The 18959-nt window shown below is 39.7% G+C and overlaps 1 non-coding gene across 1 annotated transcript; it reads right to left on the reverse strand.

Moving 5' to 3' along the window:
- Positions 1-5192: 5192 nt before the first annotated feature.
- Positions 5193-5265, reverse strand: TRNAV-AAC. The gene has a single exon. It is a non-coding gene; the product is annotated as a tRNA-Val (tRNA).
- Between the last annotated feature and the right edge of the window lie 13694 nt (positions 5266-18959).

Here is an 18959-nt window from a genome sequence, read left to right on the forward strand (position 1 = left end):
ATGCAAAAAATTGTGGATTTTTTGTTTTTGTTTTGTTTTGTTTTTTTAGAGAGGAACATCTCACTATGTTGCCCAGGCCTGAAACTCGTGAGCTCAAGCAATCCTCCCACCTCAGCCTCCCCAGAAGCTGGGATTACAGGTGTGCACCACCATGACCAGCTATGTTGTTTTGATTGCTGTAGCTTTATAGTAAGTTTTGACATCAAGAAGTGTGGAGCCTCCAACTGTGCTGTCATTGTTGTTGTTGTTTTTCCAAGATTGTTTTGAGTATTCAGGGTCCCTTGAGATTCCACAGAAATTTCAGGATGGATTTTTCTATTTCTAGAAAAAATGTCATTGGGATTTTTGTAGAGAGTACATTAAATCTGTAGATAGGTTTAGGTAGTATTAACCACATTTAGTCTTCCAACGCATAAACACCAATTTCTTTCCATTTATAGATGTTTTCTTTAATTTTTTTCAGCAATGTTTTATAGTTTTCAGTATACACATCTTCATTCTCCTTGATGAAGTTTATGCCTAAGTATTTTGCAATAGCATTGTACTGTAAATGGAAATGTTTTCTTAATTTTCTTTTAGAATTTTTCACTGATAATGTATAGAAACACAATGGAGTTCTGAGTGATAATTGTATATTTTTCAATTTCGCTGAATTTGTTTATTAGCCGTAAACATTTGTCTCTGTGTGTGTGTGTGTGTGTGTGTGTGTGTGTAACCTTCAGGGTTTTCTGTATATAAAGGTCATGTCATCTGCAGTGATAATTTTACTTCTTCTTTTCTAATTTGGATGCCTTTTATTTCACTTTCTTGCCTACTTGCTCTTGTGAGAACTGCCAACACTATGCTGAATAGAGGAGTGAAAGTAGGCATCCATGTCTTTTTCCAACTTAGAGAAAAAGCTTTCAGTTTTCTCTGCTGGGTATGATGTTAGTTGTAGGTTGTTCATAAATGGCCTTTATCATATTGAGGAAGTTTCCTTCTATTTCTAGATTATTGAGTTTTCTTTTATCATGAAAGGGTGTGTGATTTCATCAAATGTTTTTTCTGTGTCAAAGGAGGTGATCATGTTTTTTTTCTTCCTTCTGTTAAAATGATATATATTGATTAATATTTGTATGATGAATCATCCTCATATTCCAGGAATAAATCCTACTTGGTCATGATGTATAATCCTTTTAAAGTATTGCAAAATTAAGTTGTTGAAAAATATTTTGTTGAAAAATTTTGCATCAGTATTCATAAGGAATATTGGTCTGAAGCTTTCTTTTCTTGTAATGTCTTTGTTAGGCTTTTGTATCTGAGCAATGTTAGCTTCATAAAATAAGTTAGAAAATATCTCCTCCTCTTTATTTTTTGAGAAATTGTGAGAAGGAAGTGCTTAATTATTCTTTAAATGTTCAGTGGAATTCACCAGTGAAGCCATCTGCTTCTGAGCTTTTCTTTGTTGGAATATTATTGATTACTACTTTGGCCTATTAAGATGCATATGTCTTCATGATTTAATTTTGGTAGATTGTGTGTTTCTAGGAGTTTGTCCATTTGTTTATCCAATTTGCTGGCAGATAATTATTCACAGCATTCTCTTACAATCCTTTTTATTTCTATAAATTTGGTAGTATTGTCACCATGTTCATTTCTAATTTAGTAATTTGAGTCTCCTCTTTTTTCTTAGTCAATCTAGCTAAATCTTTGTCAATTTCAGTGAACTTCTCAATGAACTAACTTTTAGTTTCATTGGTTTATCTATATTGTTTCCAGTCTGCCCTTCCTGATAGCCTGCCTTTTCTGACAACCTGCCCTGTGGATTTAGCACTTGCTAGCCAGGCCCATAATTGTATAATAAGATACTATAAAACAGGTATTCCACTTTACTTTGAAACTCTAAAAAAGACAGTTCCGTGATAAATATTATGAAATTGCACAAAATGTTGCTAGATCATTAAAGCAAAGAACTGTTTATTAATAGCAAAGAACTTATTAAACTTACATTTTCCCTTCACTCAAAATACCTTCCTTTCTTCTTCACCACAGTTTACTCATTATATTAGACATATCTCTAGGGTCACCTTCCCCTGGGATGTTTTCTCAATTCAGTATGAGTTAGATGTCCTTCCTCTGTTCTGACTTGTCATGAAAAAAATATTACACATATGAATTTCCCCATGGAATAAATATAAGATTTTATTTTTAAAGCTATAGGTCTAAGATTTTGCTGTACAAGTGTTAAGCGAGTATTTATTTCAGTACAGCCTTTTTGTCTGGTATCCAGCAACCTCACTTCTAAAAATGCCCCTCATGAAATTTTAGCTTATCATCATGTTGGCTTCACTGGGACTAGCTGTTGCAGCAATTTGAAGTAACAGAGAGTTGAGGCAACCTGCATGCAATCACCAGAATGAATAAGTACTGTAGTAGTTACCAACTTCGTGCTACACAAGAGTCACAACTAATGAAACAGATGCGTATGTTCCAAAATAGTTAGACTTTTCAATGTGAAGTAAAATTTAACTAACAAACAAAAAGCATGTGGGGATCTATGGCATAATATCAATGTTAAAATCATAGAGACACAGAAAAAAGCAGATAGGTAAGACAATAGCTGACTGCCTAAGGTCTGTGGAAATAGCAGGAAATTGTGTGAGAATCAGAAGAAGCTGAGTCAAGTGATCATAATATTACCCCTTGGAAGACAGTTGGGTACACCCTGTCCCCTGCCCTCCACTTGGCTTGCAAGATAACCAGTCACAGGTGGCCCCTTTGCCCCACCTCACTCATAGTCTCTTAGCATTTCCCTGCCCCAAAGTGCTGGAGGTCTTTAGGGCCTTCTCCCTTGGGATCCTGGTTTCTAAAAAGTCATTCTTTGTAATCAAGAGATGAATGAGCTTTTGTATCCTTGCTTCCAAGATGCCAAAAAAAAGGAACAAGGGACGTGCCAAAAAGGGATGCAGCCATGTGCCGCCTATTCACTGTGCTCAAGGGATCCTCCTGCCTCAGACTTCTGAGTAGCTAGGACTACAGGCATGCACCACCAGGTCTGGCTAATTTTTTTTTTATTCTTTATGGTTTGTGGAGATGGGGTCTTGCTATATTGCTCAGGAGTAGCTATGGTGTATTAAGTCATTTTATTACAGGGTTATCTCCTATCTTCAAGGCTTTTGCACATGCCATTTCCAATTCTTGGAAAATCCTTCTTTCCCCAGTCCATTCTTTAGACTCCAGGTCAATAAATACTTCTCTAAAGACTTTCCTAAAAGCTGTAAATGTGTGACACCAACATTACTCATAGCAAAATGTATCTTTTCTCCTAGCAATTTTTACATTAGTTTATATATCAATTTGATTAATGTTTTTCTCCCTCAGTGGAATATAATAAGTTCTATTAGGACAGGTACAGTGTCTGTTCTTGTTTACCAGTGAATTGCCACTGTCTATAACAGAGCCTAGTTTACAATAGGCTCTACTAGATAAATATTAGTGGAACGAATGGGTGACCCTTACTATAGTACTATTAGGTATGTATTCTTTAAGAGGAGGCCTTAAGGCTCAAGTAGGTTGGTTAACTTGCCCAAGCTGCAGAGCTTGTAAATAAGGGAATTATTATACAATTTAAATACATGGCAAGAGAATTTTATTCAAAATATATAAAGAACTCCTACAAATCATAAGAAAAAAAAAGATGGCCTAATAAAACAATGAAAAAAAGACCTGAACTGACAATGCATAAAACATCCAAATGGCAGTAAAAAATTGAAAATAATCTCGACTTTATTAGTCATCAAAGAAATGCAAATTGAAACCACAGTGGTATATCACTAGAATGACTAAAATGTAAAAGACAGAAAATACTAAGCATTTGCAAGGATGTGGAACAAAAAGAACTTTCATATGAAGGGACTTCAAAAAGTTCATGGAAAATGTACATGATAAAAAAAACTATGCATGAATTTCCAAATTTCTTTGCACTAAAATATGTTCTTGTTATAACATGTCTGAACAGGATCTAGTTTGAGGCACTAAGAAGGATAAGACATTAGTTTGAAAAGAGCCTATTACATTTATGTTTATTTCCCTATTTATATTCCCTACAGAATATATTTTATATATTTATATTCACTACAGAAGTGTATTCATATATTTGCCTAAAGCGAATGTTCTAAGTAGTACAATTTGTAATAAACTAACACTTGAAAATGTCCAAATACTGAAATTAAGAGGCCAGACAAAAAAGTACACATACTGTATGATTCTCTGTGTGTAAATTTAAGTGAGAGGCAAAACTATTCTTTGTTCTTAAAAGTCAGGATGGTGGTTACATTTTAGAAACAGCAGAAAACAATTAAAAGGAAGCCGCTTAAGGCAGATGTATCAATCTGCGTCCCTTCCAGAGGGAGACCACGCAGTAATTTGAGCAGGGAAAGTTTCTTATAGGGATTTATTAACTACATCATAGGATTGGAGTAAGGAAAGATTGGCTAGTAAGAAGTAAAGAGAACTCTAAAGAATATAGGACTAGGAACAGCTGCTGCCCCTAGGGCTGAGATAAATCACAAAACCAAGTATCCCTTCAGGACAAACTTTCATTTTCACATAAGAGAAGGAAGAGAAAGTGCTATGTATTTTTTGGTTGGTCCAAATCTCAACACACTTCTATATCCTTGTTCAAGTGCAGAATCCCTGGAGTAAGTTTAAGAGCTGACTTTCAAAAGCTGAGTTTCCTCTCTGCGCTTCAGCAGAAAAGAGCAGTGGATAGACTGTCCAGACTGTCCATTTCCCCCCGCTCGGCCCAACGCGGAGCCCTGTTCTTTTAAAGAAATCTCCGAGGAAACTCCCTGTGCGGAAACCCCGCAAGTCCTGCTCTCAGGATTCCAGGGTAGCTAGTCTCACCTGCGTGGTGCAGCCGGGTCCTGGGCCTCAGGTGGTTTTTCAGTATGACGCCCCACGCCACCCCGCCCCGGCGCCGCAGAGCGCGGGGACTCTGAGAGAGATCAGAACCCGAGGGAGCCAGGTGGCGGTTTGCTGGCGCAGAGAGCTGGGTGACAGGGAGTAGGGAGCATGAAGGTTCACGTGCTTAAGAAAACATAAAGATACCGTGCCGTGTGCTTGACATTACAAAGATTCTCTTTGGTTCAAACCGAGACTCTCAAAAGCAAAATTAAAAGTTGAGTGGGCAGAGGTAGGAAAAGCGAAGTCATTGTTTCCGCCCGGTTTCGAACCGGGGACCTTTCGCGTGTTAGGCGAACGTGATAACCACTACACTACGGAAACTAGCTGCCATAGGGTTTCTCCTTTCTTGTTTAATAGATTACTGCTGGATTCCGCAGGTAGGGGGGTTCCCCCCCCAGATAACTTTTCAGATTACAGTGAATTTCTCTCTTTCACACTTACTATTTATAATATAAAAACTCGATGACCTAATTTGAGGGACATTTGATAAACAATTATCTTGTACTTTTTTTGGTATAATGAAATATATTTCCTAGTAGTTAATTATAAAAATAAAAATGGGCATAGCATTGGCGTTCAAACAATTCGTGTTAAGATTCAGATATCTATGAACTAATTTTTAAACTAATTTATGTTATTTATTCTTCTCATTGTTTTATACGTTTACAAATACTGATTACTGCCATTGCATAATGACAGTAAGAAAAAGAAAGAAAAAAAATAAAAATACTGATTAGTTTTCAAATCTGTAATATATTTGTTTTAATGTTTATTTGTGACGAACTAATAATTTCAATGAGAATCCAGAGGAATTCTTATAAAAATTCGATCATTATGCTCTCCAGGACATAAATAAGTTAATAGTAATATGCATATTTATGTTTATTAGCAGAAGAATAGGGTAAAAATCATTTTTAAAAAACTAAGCATAAAAGAATATTACATTAGAAGATAAATCTGTACGAAATTCAAATTCAAGAAGGAAAAATCAACATTTCAATGTATAAAAAAACTTGATCTCATGTATATTTTTCTACATATGATGTTTATATGAATTTGTTCTCTTATAACCTGTTGGATATATTTTAAAATGATGCAGGAGTTTTATATTTAAATGCCAATAATTATAATATGAGGAAAATGGCATCTGATCTAAATAATTTAATTATAAAATATTATATGTCAAATTAAAAATGTGCCAGGGGTACTTTAAAAAAAAATAGTAGGTAGGTTAAAGAGCAAGATTTTGAAGAGTAAAAGGGCTAATGGCTCAGCCCTGGGCAAAATGAAGACAACTAAGTAGTGTTAATTCTTTAGCAGTTGATTTTATAGCAAAAAGCCTCGGAGCCCAATGTACAGACGCTACCCTCAGCTCAGACAGTCCAAAACAGGCCTTACGGGGATGCTTAGAGGCCCTTGAGGTTGTCACAGACTCCCACACCAGGGGCACAACAGCCGGTGTGGCTTCACACTTTTCCCCCTTAGAGCATCTTCCTCACTTCAGGAACAGTCTGACCCATTCGTCCAAACTGAGACAGTCTTGATTTGAGCTGAGCTGGATGTTGTTTCTGGGAAAAATGTTCAGTGGGGACAGCGACCTGTCCGGTTCCTTGAAAAGGCCCCAAAGGGTGAACGATATAAAATACACAACCACACACACACACATACGTGCATGCACGCACACACTCACACATACAGCCTTGAAAGTGCTCCATTCTGTTAGTGTTCCACTCTGTGGAGTTGTCAGCGCGCTGCACGGGTGAAACTTGGAAGCCTGTGGCGGCCAGATGCCTAGTTAGAGAGCACCGGGAGTCCAGGGCCCCTGAGCCCGGAGAGGTGGGTCCTATTGTGGTTCTGCAAAACATTGCCCCTTTGACAACTTCCCGAGCAGAAGAGACAGAGATCAAGTCCAGCTGGGTACCCAGTCCTTGGAGATCTTGGGAGTGTGGGCCAGCCGAGGATTAACAGAAAGATTGTACATCGGGTGTCCAGGTTAACCAACTCTGCCGGACGATCTCTGTTTAGGTCTGAGGCCTTGTAGTAAGTGGATCAACTTCCTCCACTTTCCTGCCACCACCCGCCTCTTTTTTCTCACAATTAAGAAGGACAATATAATAACATAGAACATTTCTCCGGAAGTGGCTAGCTAATGACTTAAACTGACTCCGGCGTAGTCCTCGGTGCTCTATTATAGAAGCGGAGCTCTTTTCGTTCTAGAAATCTTTGCGGACCTTTTTGCAAAAAACCTTTCAGTCCCACAGTCTGCATTCTGATGAAAGAACCGGATTCTCATCAGAGACCTGCTGACCAGGGAGACGCTTCCTCCTGTTGACAGCAGCTAGGGTCCTCTCGCAATCTGGCAAACCAAGCAGAAGGCGAAGAAACTGCACTGGGAAGGGAAGCATGCGGGTCTCAGTGTCTCCAGGATCCAGGTAACCTGATTTCAAGTCCAGGACAGCAGAGAAGACAAAAACGTACAGTTCTAATAAAAAAAAAAAAAATTCCTGCGGGGTTTCAAACCAAGGATCTTTCCTGTATTGATTGGGCAAATGTTATAACCACAACACCAGTGAAACTTGTCTTTGATCTGATGTCCCTTCTAAAGAATAGAAATCGACTTTTTCTAGATATCCCGGGTTCTATAACCTCAAAGCTGTCCCTCCTTCCAGGAAATTATCACAGTAGTAGTATGTTTCTTGCCCTTTCACTTTTGGTGCACTAAAATCAATAATCCAACTCCATCATTCATAGCATTTTCCCGTGAACCCATTTTTTTTTTTAATGTCAGGCAAGAAAACCTGAAGTAGATGGAGAAGTAAGAAGAGGAGGATTTGAGGCTGCCGCGGTGACTCACGCCTATAATATTAACACCCTGGGAGGCCGAGGTGGGAGGACCGCTTGAGCGCAGGAGTTGGAAAACTGAGCAAGAGCGAGACTGCATCTCGATTAAAAATAGAAAAAATTAGCTGGGTGTGGTGGCGCACGCCTGTAGTCCCAGTTATTCTGGAAGCTGAGGCAGGAGCATCGCTTGAGCCCAGGAGTTCAAGGTAGCGGTGAGCTATGATCGCGCCACCGCACTCTAATCTGGGTGACTGAGCAAGACTTTGTTTCAAAAAAAAAGGATTTTTTGTTAAAAAAAAAAAAACTCCACTATAGTGTCCTCATCTTGTGCACACAAATTGCTCTGATCTTTACCTTTCTGGTGTCAGAAAATGGTCCTTCAGGAACCAGGAACTGCAGGACTGAGCTCTGGCGACCATTTGCACTTGTTGCAGAGCAGGTACCGGATGTGACCCAGTAATGTCAAGCTGATTTCAGGATGAGATACACCGAGGGACTGTCACAGGGTTATGAGACCGGACTTTGTGTCACATACTTCCATCCTGGAATGTGACAGTTCCGTGCTATTTATTTGGTTTAGAAGAGGAGGATGAAAACTCTAGTTTATTTTTTTCTTTGTTCTCTCCCTTGTCACTGTCTTCCCTCTGTATGCTTTCCCTGCACAGCTAGAAACAAGCAAGCAATTCTTCCAGATTCCTCTTTATGACTTCACTTTGCAGATAAACACCACAGGCTGTACTTAGCGCAGAGATGGTGGTTAGGCTCCCAGACCAGTCGAGACAAAGTCCGCACTTAACTTTTTCCTCTACTTCAGTGTTCTTTCTTGCGTGTGTGCTGAGGATAGAGAGTGGCTTCTTGCCTTGAAATAATTGTGAGATGGCAGCAGCTGGATCATAGACTGTTGGAATGTTGTGGGTAACAGTCAAAAGAAAGACTGTAGTTCCCAATTACCAAGTTAAGATCAGATTAGCAGCAATAATGATCATGTTAATGCCTGTAATCCCTGCTACTCTGGAGGCTGCGGCAGGAGGATCATTTGAACCCAAGAGTTCAAGGCTGTAGTGCAGGATGATGACTGCAGCTGTGAATAGCCACTGTATTCCACCTGAGGCAACATAGATAGACCCTGTCTCTAATTTAAAAAAAAAGTTTTATTGTAGATACATTTGTTCCATATTCATTAACATAAATTATTGAGCAACATACCATGTGCCAGACCCTATGTTGGCATGGGGGTACCAGAGGAGTGAAGGAAAGACTACACAGTCTTCACCATCAAGGAGAGGAAAGAGGCACCTGAGCAGTAAATTATGGATTGTTGTTATTGCTTTAGAGTTGTAGAGTTCTTTATGTATTCTGGATATTAATCCTTTATCAGATATGTGCTTTATAAATATTTTCTCCCATGCTGTGGGTTGACTTGTCTCTCTTGACAGTGTCCATCAATACACAAAAGTTTTTTAGTTTAATGAAGTCAAATTTATGCATTTTTTCTTTTGTCGCCTATGCTTTTGGTGTCATATCCAAAAATTCATCGCTAAAGCCAACATCATGAAAATTTCCCCCCATGTTTTCTTCTAAGAATTTTATGGTTTTAGCACTTATGTTTAGGTCTTTGATCCATTTTGAGTTAATTTTTATATGTGATATAGGGAAAGTGTCCAAGTTCATTCTTTTGCATGTGGATATCCAGTTTTCCCAGAACCACTTGTGGAAAAGCCTGTTTTCTTTCCCCATTAAATGGTCCTGGCATCCTTTTAAAACAAGAGTTTGTTTACTTCTGGGCTTTCTCTTCTATTCCATTGGTCTATATGTCTATTCTTATATCAGTATTGTAATGGTTTGATTACTGTAGCTTTACAGTAAGTTTTAAGATCTGAAAATGTGAAGCATCTAACTTTGTTCTTTTCATGATTGTTTTGGTTATTTGTTGTCTCTTGAGTTTCCATGTGAATTTTTGGGTGGACTTTTCTATTCCTGGAAAAATCATTGTTGGGATTATAATGGGGATTGCTTTAAATCTGTAGATATCTTTGAGCGTATTTATCATATTAAATTTTCTAATCCATGAACACTAATGTCTTTCCAATTATTGGTATCTTTAATTTTTTCAGCAGTATTTTGTAGTTTTCAGTATACAAGTCTTCCTTCTTGTTAAGATTATGCCTAAGAATTTTATTCTTGTTAATACTATTGTAAATGGAAATGTTTTCTTAATTTTCTTTTTGGATTGTCATTGTTAGTGTATAGAAACACAACCACAACGGAGTTTTGCATGTTCATTTCATATCCTTTAATTTTGCTGAATTCCTTTAATAGATGTAACAGGTATTTTTTGTATGTGGAATCTTCAGGGTTTTCTACATATAAAAATCATGTCACTGGCAAACAGAATTAGTTTACTTCTTCCCTTCCAATTTGGATGCTTTATATTTATCTTCCTTGTTTACTTACTCTGGCTAGAACTGCCAATACTATGCTGAATAGTGTGATAAAAGTAGGTATCCATATTTTTTTCCTGATCTTAGGGGGGGAAAACTTAGCCTTTCACCATTAAGTATGATTGATATTAATTGTACATTTTTCATAAAGTTTTATGGACGTTTCCTTCTATTCCTAGTTTATTGAGTGTTTTTATTATGAAAAGGTAAGGAATTTTGTCAAATACTTTTCCTGTATCAATTGAGATGATCATGAGTTTTTTTCCCTTCATTCAATTAATGTGATACTTATTACACTGACTGATTTTAGTATGCTGAATCATCCTCACATTGCAAAAATAAATCCTACTTGATCCTGGTGTATAATTCTTCTAATATTTTGCTAAACTCAGTTTGCTAGTATCTCATTGAGAAAATTTGCATCAATATTCATAAGCAATATTGGTCTGTAGTTTTTCTTGTAATGTCTCTTTCTGGCTTCGGTATCATTGTAATGCTGGCCTTATAAAATTAGTCAGGAAGTGTTTCCTCCTCTTTGATTTTATGAAAGAGTGTGAGAAATATTGGTGTTAATTATTCTCGAAGTGTTTGGTAGAATTCACTGGTGAAGGCATCTGGTCCTGGACTTTTTTTGTTGGGATGTTATTGGTTACTGCTTCAATATCTTTACTAGTTACAGGTTTATTAAAATTTCTATTTCTGGCTGGGCATGGTGGCTCACGCCTGTGATCCTAGCATTCTGGGCGGCTGAGGCTAGCCTGAGCAAGAGAGAGACCCCATCTCTACCAAAAAGAAAGAAAAAAAAAAAAAATCCAGCCCGGCTTACAGCCTGCGCCTGTAGCATCTCTACCAAAAGAAAGAACGAAAGAAAGGAAAACAAACAAACAAACAAACAAACAAACAAACAAACAAACAAACAAAAAACCCATCCAGGCATTGCAGCACATGCCTGTATTCCCAGCTACCCCCCAGGAGGCTGAGGCAGAAGGATCGCTGAGAATCCAGGAGTTGCAGGTTGCAGTGAGCTACAATGATGCCACTGCACTCTACCCAGGGCAACAGAGACTCTGTCTCAAAAAACAAAAACAACAACAACAAAAAACAAAACAAAACAAGGCAACCAAACACCCCTCCTCACAATCCCCCACCCTAACAAAAATAATTTTTCTATTTCTTTATGATTTAGTTTTGGTAGATTGTGTGTTTTGAGGAATTTGTCCACTTCATCTAGGTTATTCAATTTGCTGACATATAATCGTTCACAGTATTTTCTAATAATCTTTTTTATTTCTGTAAAATTGGTAGTAATGTCCCCATGTTAATTTCTGATTTTAGTAATTTGAACCTTCTTTTTTTTTCCCCTTAGGCAATCTTGCTAAATGTTTGTTGTTGATCTTTTCAAAGAACAAACTTTTTGTTTTCTTGATTTTCTGTATTGTTTCCAGCCTGCCCTTTCTGATGGCCTGCCTTTTCTAACAGCCTGCTCTATGGATTTAGCACTCACTAGCCAGTCCCACAATTGCATAAGCCCATTTCTTCTTCAAAAAACCAATTGTAACATCTCTCTCTCTCTCTCTCTCTCTCTCTCTCTCTCTCTCTCTCTCTCTGTCTCTCAATTTCCCTCCCTCTCATGTAAACATCTTGTCTGTGGTCTCCAACCCGCTGGCCATTACAGTCCACAGCCAGTTAGGGACCCAGCTACGGAGCTCTACACTGCTCTCCCGGCTATTCCCACCCCATGAAATCAGTCCCTGGTGTCAAAAAGGTTGGGGACTGCTGGCGTGATTCTACACAAACTGAACCCACTTTACTTGGGTAATTTCTTGTTTCACTGAGCTCCAGTCAAGGATATGAACACTAAAAGTTGTTCCAAAAGGAGTATCTCCAAGGGTTCCTATCTTTTCCCTGACTGAGGTGTTTTGGTCGCTGACTTGTTCACCTTCTAACTCGGTGTAAATAGGCTCAGGCACCACCTGAGGCATAGGTCCCATCTGGCCGGGTATGCCTGGCCATCTTTCACAATCTGGCTTTCAGGATTTATAAATCATAAGGCTGCCATGATTTATAAAACAGAAAAGAGCTCCCTTTTGAATCACAGTGCTGCACATTTAGTTTGATTGTCTTTTTATTACTGATTTGTATATGTTATCTAATTAAAGATTTTTTGTGAGATATTTGTATTGCTAATATCTTCTGCCAGTCTGTAACAGGAAACATCTTAATGGTATCTTGTGACAAAATTTTTAATTTATTCAACTTTTATATTTGCCTCTTTTTCTGTCTAAGAAATCTTTGTCTCTCCAAGTTCACAGAGATAGTCTATACCTTTTTCTTCTTCCTAGTATAATATAGCTGAATCAATTACCTTTTGCCTTTAGGAATACAAGCAAAAGACCTGAATAGGCACTTCCAAAATAGAATTTATCAATGGCCAGTGGGATCATAAGCATAAGTTGTAATATCTCAAGAAAAAGTTTGCTTGTTTGTTTTAATGATGATTAGTGACTTGAACATCTTTTCATATTCCTGTTGGCCATTTGTATTATCTTCTTTGGAGAGGTGCCTATTCAAGTCTCTTTTATTTATAACTTTTTTCTTTGAATTTTTTCTCCCAAGAAATTGTGTCATTTCAGACCAATTCTCTTTTAATTCATTCTTTAAATCAGGATATTAGTTAATTTGGTTTTTGCTATTGAGTTACAGCAGTTTTGTTTTTAATATATATATTTTAGAAATTAACCCCATATCAAATATATGCTTGGAATTATGATGCCTCTAGCTTTGTTATTCTTCCTCAAGATTGGCTTGCCTATTCAGGGTCCTTTGTGGTTCCTCATGGAGTTTACCTTTGTAGGTTTGGGACTTCCTTTGGACCAGTCACCCCTTTTGCTATTTCTTCTTTGTGGAATGGCGGTGGATATCCTATGCCTGTTCCACCATCATATTTTGGAAGCACATAACTTGTTTGGTTTCACTGTTTCTCTGAGTGGAGAGAAATTTTGCCTCAGTATGAACTGTGCCTTGAATCTTACTCATTATCTCATTTAGATGATGTTTAGATGAGACTTGGGACTTTCAACTTTAGAATTGATGATGGAGGAGTTAAGAAATTTGGAACTCTTGAGATGAAATAAATGTGGGAAGGACATGATTTGGGGCAGGGGCAGAATGCCATGGACTGAATATTTCTGTTCCCCTCAAATTCATGTGCTGAAACTCTAATTCCAAAGTGATGGCATTTGGAGATGGGGATTTGGGAGGTATTAGGTCATGAAGGTGTGGCCTTCATAAATGGGATTAGTGTCTCAGAGAGCTAGCTAGTTCTCTTTCCTTAATATGAGGAGACAAAAGGAAGTCAGGTGTCTGCAACCTAGAAGAGTATCCTCACCAGAAGCCAACCCTATCGTCAGGCTGATGTTGGACTTCCAGCCTCCAAAACCCTGATAAATAAATATTTGTTGTTTAAACCACCCAATCTATGATATTTATTATAGCCACCTGAATTGACTAAGACAATTAATTTTTTTTTAGACAGAATTTCGCTCTATTGCCTGGGCTAAAATACAGTGGCGTAATCATAGCTCACGGCAACCTCCGCAACCTCGAACTCCTGGGCTCAAACTATCCTCCTGCCTCAGTGTCCAGAGTAGCTGGGACTACAGGGTCGCACCACCACGCTTGGCTAATTTTTTCTATTTTTAGTAGAGACGGGGACTCACTCTTGCTCAGGCTGTTTTCAAACTCCTGAGCTCAAGCGATCCTCCCACTTTGGCCTTCCAGAGTGCTAGGATTACAGGTGTGAGCCACTGCTCCTGGTCTAAGACAATTAATTTTATATGTCAGCTGTAAGATTATCACAAACCCGGTGCTTAAAACAACACGTTCGTTCTCTTATGGGTCTGGAGGTCAGAAGAAGTCTAAAATCAGTTCCAGTGGACCAAAATCAATGTATCAACACAGGGTGTCAAACACCCTCCCCAAGCTCCAGAGGAAAATAAGCTTCCTTGCCTTTTCCAGGTTCTACAGGGGTATTCCTTGGCTCATAGCTCCTCCCTTTATTTTCAAAGCCACCAGTGTAGCATACGGATTCAAGGTCACATTGTCTTCTTTTTCTTTGTAGTCAAATCTTCCTCCACCTCTCTCCTTTTGCAACGACAACGGCTGGGATCTCAGCTTGGCTTGCCAAGGTAACTGCCGATGGGAGCTGGGAGCGGAGTGGGGCATCCTCAGCATTCTGGTAACTGTTGGGATTTGAGCATGAGGAAAGAGCGCTAATCTTAGAATGCTCAGCATCCTCCATGTCACGGGGCCAAGTGCCCGTTAGGCCAGCGTGTAACCGGCACAGGGGCGCAGCCCGGCCATGCTTGGCTTGTTTGATTCAGGGACAGGAGCTTGGGTCTGTGTTCTCTATGCTGTCTCTGGCCTGGGCATCCACAGCATTCTTAGGGAACCTTTAGGCCTGGGTTTAGGTCTACTGAATTGGACAAATCTGGGAACAGAGCCTGGCCAGGTCTCCAGGCTCCAACTGCACCTGGCATCCAAGGTTCAGTCTCAGGACTTCGGGAGCAGGTTGATCTGTCCTTCCCCTCAGCTCCCCACCCCTGCACCGGGTGGGGAGTTGGGCCTGAGCTCTGCAGCACAGGTAGGAGTGGTGAGCGCGAAGAACTGGAGCCCCAGGAACTGTGAGGCTGGTGAGGCCGCACAGCTGATTTAAGCTGCGCAGGGCGGGCTGGGAGATGGGCGGGAGGAGGGGGCGGAGTTTGCTGACTGCTGAGCCTTGCTAAGCCGCAGGGCCTTAAGGATCCAAGCCATTTCTTGTGGTGTCCCCTGAGCCAGCCAGTAGGTGCCCCTCATCCTTTCGGAGGACAGGGCTTCAGACTCCAGCGGGCACTAGAAGTTAGAAAAATTTATTGTTTGCAGATGATAGTTAAATGGACTTATTCCTAAAAGTCACATTCATTTATTACCAATTTATTGTCATTAGAAGTACTCAGTTTTGTACGTATTTAAAAGATATTGTGTCTCAAATTCTCAGGAGAGTGAGACTACTCCAGTTTACTCTTTTTGACATAAATCTTTACCCATAAATTACGTTACACTTCATAACATTTTTAATAAAAATCAGTTATTTGGTTGCATTAAAATATTTGTATCTAGGTAAAAAGTCTCTTTTCTCTCCCGTAGTTTTTGAAATTTAGAGCATATCTAAAATAAAATTAATTTACTTTTTATTACTAATTGATTATAGGCAATTCAGTTATCTTCTTTTAGAATATTATTTCAACTATCCCTTGCCACAAACCAATTAGAATCTATATTTTTAATTAGTCTTCTTTAATTTATTAGTATTGATTTGTTGTAAAGAGCTGTTGTATTAAGCTCTTTAGTTACTTTTTGTTAAAGAAAAATTATTCATGACACTCACTAAACACAGTAAGACAGATTTTATTCAAGGAGATATTACAATGGAGTTTTGCAGTAGGGAAGAGAAATCAGGTTCAACTCCACATTCAAAAAGGACAAATGGTGGTTGCCAAGGATCAGGGCAGGGGGCAGTGGATGAAAAGTATTTAGAGGCAGGGTAATTATTTGCTAAACTGATCCAACAGGATTTTTGCTAAAGATAGGCCAAGGTGACAAGTAAGATATCAAGGGTGAGGCATGAGGAATTTGATCAGCTATTAATATCTAGGGTAATCAGACCAAGGTGGGGGACTTTTGGCTAAATTGACTCAACAGGATTCTTGCTAAAACCAGAATAAATGAGCCAAAGACAAAACCCAGCATCACAGCCAATAAGGACACCAAGGCCTGGTAGAGAGAAGGCTATCCAGGGATGTCCAGCAGAATCCAAATGGAAGAAGAGGCCCTCAGCCAAGGAGTGGTAAGTCTTGAATCCAGGTTTAACTCCCACTTTCTGTGTTAAACTTTTTCAAATGGCACTTCTAGCATAATTAACTCACTGGCTCTGATATACTAGTTTTTACTGTCAGCAGCTCCAGGAAGAAAATCAGGGAAATGGTAATATTTTTTTCTTTAGATTAGTTGGTCTTTGTTCAACCCAAGTGGATTGAGGTTTAAATCTCACTTTTTATGAAACTATATTAATGGTAATTAAAAACTAAAGTTACTCGGTGAGAGAGCACCTCTTCCTGAAACCCATGATTTAGGTTTTACTTTATATTTTGGATGCTAACAGTTTTATGCTTTGTTGAAGTGCTGAGAGTACATGTAAATTTCCTTCATGACAGTTTCCCTGCATGCTGGCCTCCTTCCTGTAAAGCTATTTGGAAACTGTCTACAGCCAGTGGTTAAAGCAACCAGTCCTGCCAGAGTACTGGGTACAGCAATTCAGGTCACCTATCTACCCCAACAGGTAAGCTGCAAATACTCCAGGCCCTGTTCACACCAGGAAAGATCTGGGGCTCCCCTCCTCCGGAATTTCAACCTGGCAGAGAAGGGCTGGAGCTAAGTTTCTGCTACTTCATGCTACTGTTGGATCCCATCGCCTGTTACACTATGACTGGTGTATCCCTAATCGTGCAGCTGAAAGTCCCACAGCCCAAGGACCAACAAACCTCAGTACCCCTCTGTATATCAGAATGTTACCATATTTGGTGATAGAGTCTTTTTAAAGGTATAAAGGTAATTAAGTTAAAATTAGGTCATTAGAGTGAGCCCTAATCCATTATGACTGATGTCCTTATAGGAAGAAGAAATTTGGACACAGGAGTATCATGTAAAGTCACAGAGAAAAGATGGCCATCTACAAGCCAAGGAGAGAGGCCTAGAACAGATCTTTCCATCACAGCAATGTAGATTTATGGTATCCAAAATCGTTAACAAAAATAACAATGCTGCTTTTACGACTTCAAATAAAATTTCAAGGAAACATAAACCACTGTATTATTGACAATGCATATCATTTCTATACGCAGTGATGCATCAGATATTTTAGAAGGAAATAAGGAAGTTTACACCTCCTTATCTGTGAATTTATGCAAAATGAACAACAGAAACTAAGCATCTTGATTTAAAGGGGCTTTTTGGACATCAATATTTCCATTGTGTCTTAATTTGTTCCAGAGGATTTTTACACTCCAGAGCAATTAACTATATTAATATTCTGAAGGGATGAGAGGTGGTAGTTTTCTTTTGAAAAGTTTGAAAAAGGTGAATTTTACAAGGGAAAGTAAGAAAGGAGAACCTAAGTCAGGTGTGTCCACCCACAGGAAAAATATGAAAAAGCATAAAACTGAAGTACATCTGGAGACAGATACTTTTAAGAAATTGTGTGAACATTACTGACCCCACTATAAAGACCACCTAGTAGAAGGGCCATTGGCCCCTGTGCATGAACACCACAGGAGGATCTTAAGGTTTGATTTATAATCAAACTTGTAGAAACAACTGACACTTGTATTAGTTTGTTCAGGCTGCCATAACAAAATACCACAGACTAGGTGACTTAAGCAATGGAAATTAATTTTCTGACAGTTCTGGAAGCTAGAAGTCCAGGATCAAGGTATCTATCACAGGTTTGGTTTCTCCTGAGACCTCTCTCCTTGGCTTGCAGACAGCCACCTTATTGGTTCAGTCCTCACAAGCCCTTTCTTCTGGGCTCATGCATACTGGGTGTCTGTCTGTCTGTCTCCCTTTCTCTTGCTCTCACTCTCCTCCTCTCCCTCTTCCCTCCCTCCCTCCTTCTCTTTCTCCCTCCTCTCTCCTTTCCTCCCTCTCTCTCCCTCTTCTCTCTCTCTCTTTCTATCTATCTCTCTCCTTAAACAGACACTAGTCCTATTGGACTAGGGCCTGACCCTTATGACCTAATTTAACCTTATTTACCTCCTTAAAGGCCCTATTTCCAAATACTGTCACGTTGAGGGTTAGGGCTTTGGCATATGAATTTTGTGGATACAATTCAGTCCATGACAATGCCCCATCCCTAAGTTTACTTAGTCTGAAAACAGATATGACAGGCAACACAACATGAGCAGGTCTGACTGTAGTGCAGCTTCTAGATGCTTAAGACGATGAAAACTTAATTGAGCCTCTGCATTGGTTCAAACCTCCTGGCTAGTTTTGACAAACTGGAATTGCCCAGGCAATTTCGGCCTCCCTCCTGGCCTAGTCCCATGGTGCAGACAGACAGCAGTCCTTGGTCAACCTCATCCTGGTCTCTTGACTTGTAGAAACTTCGCTGAGAGGAGGAGGGTCTCACTCGCGATGTGCCGAAAAAAGCAGCCACCAAAGGTGTAAGGGAGAGCCACCTTTCAAAGCCGTTTCCAAACAACCATTTTAGTAAACCTGAACTTGCAGGCGAGTCACCAGCTCGTTACCCGCAGTCTCCACCAGGCGGCGCGCCCCCGGCAGCCGGACGCCTCCTCCCGCGGGCGGCGTTTCTCTGCGCAAACTCAGCAGGGCCTGCCGGCCGGGCAAAGCAGGCCCGCGCCGTCGGCGGAACGCAGGCAGGTGCCAGACTGCTAGCTGCGTGGGTCCGGCAGAATCTGACTGCTTGGAGTAGAGCTCTGCCCGCCACTACAGCGCTGAGGAAATCTCCAAAGCTCTTTCCTAAATTTCTCTTGGGAAAAGTCACCCTGAGCCTCTAATGAAGCAGCTGAGACCGATTTGTAGTTTCATAACCGGCAGGTCCCCACGTGAGACCCGGGGAAAAGGATATATGAGGCGGTGGCGGAGACACACCCCTAGTTCCATTTTGGGGTTCTCACTGGG

This window comes from Lemur catta, chromosome 5 (genome assembly GCF_020740605.2).
Source record: "Lemur catta isolate mLemCat1 chromosome 5, mLemCat1.pri, whole genome shotgun sequence".
NCBI classification, from domain to species: Eukaryota; Metazoa; Chordata; class Mammalia; order Primates; family Lemuridae; genus Lemur; species Lemur catta.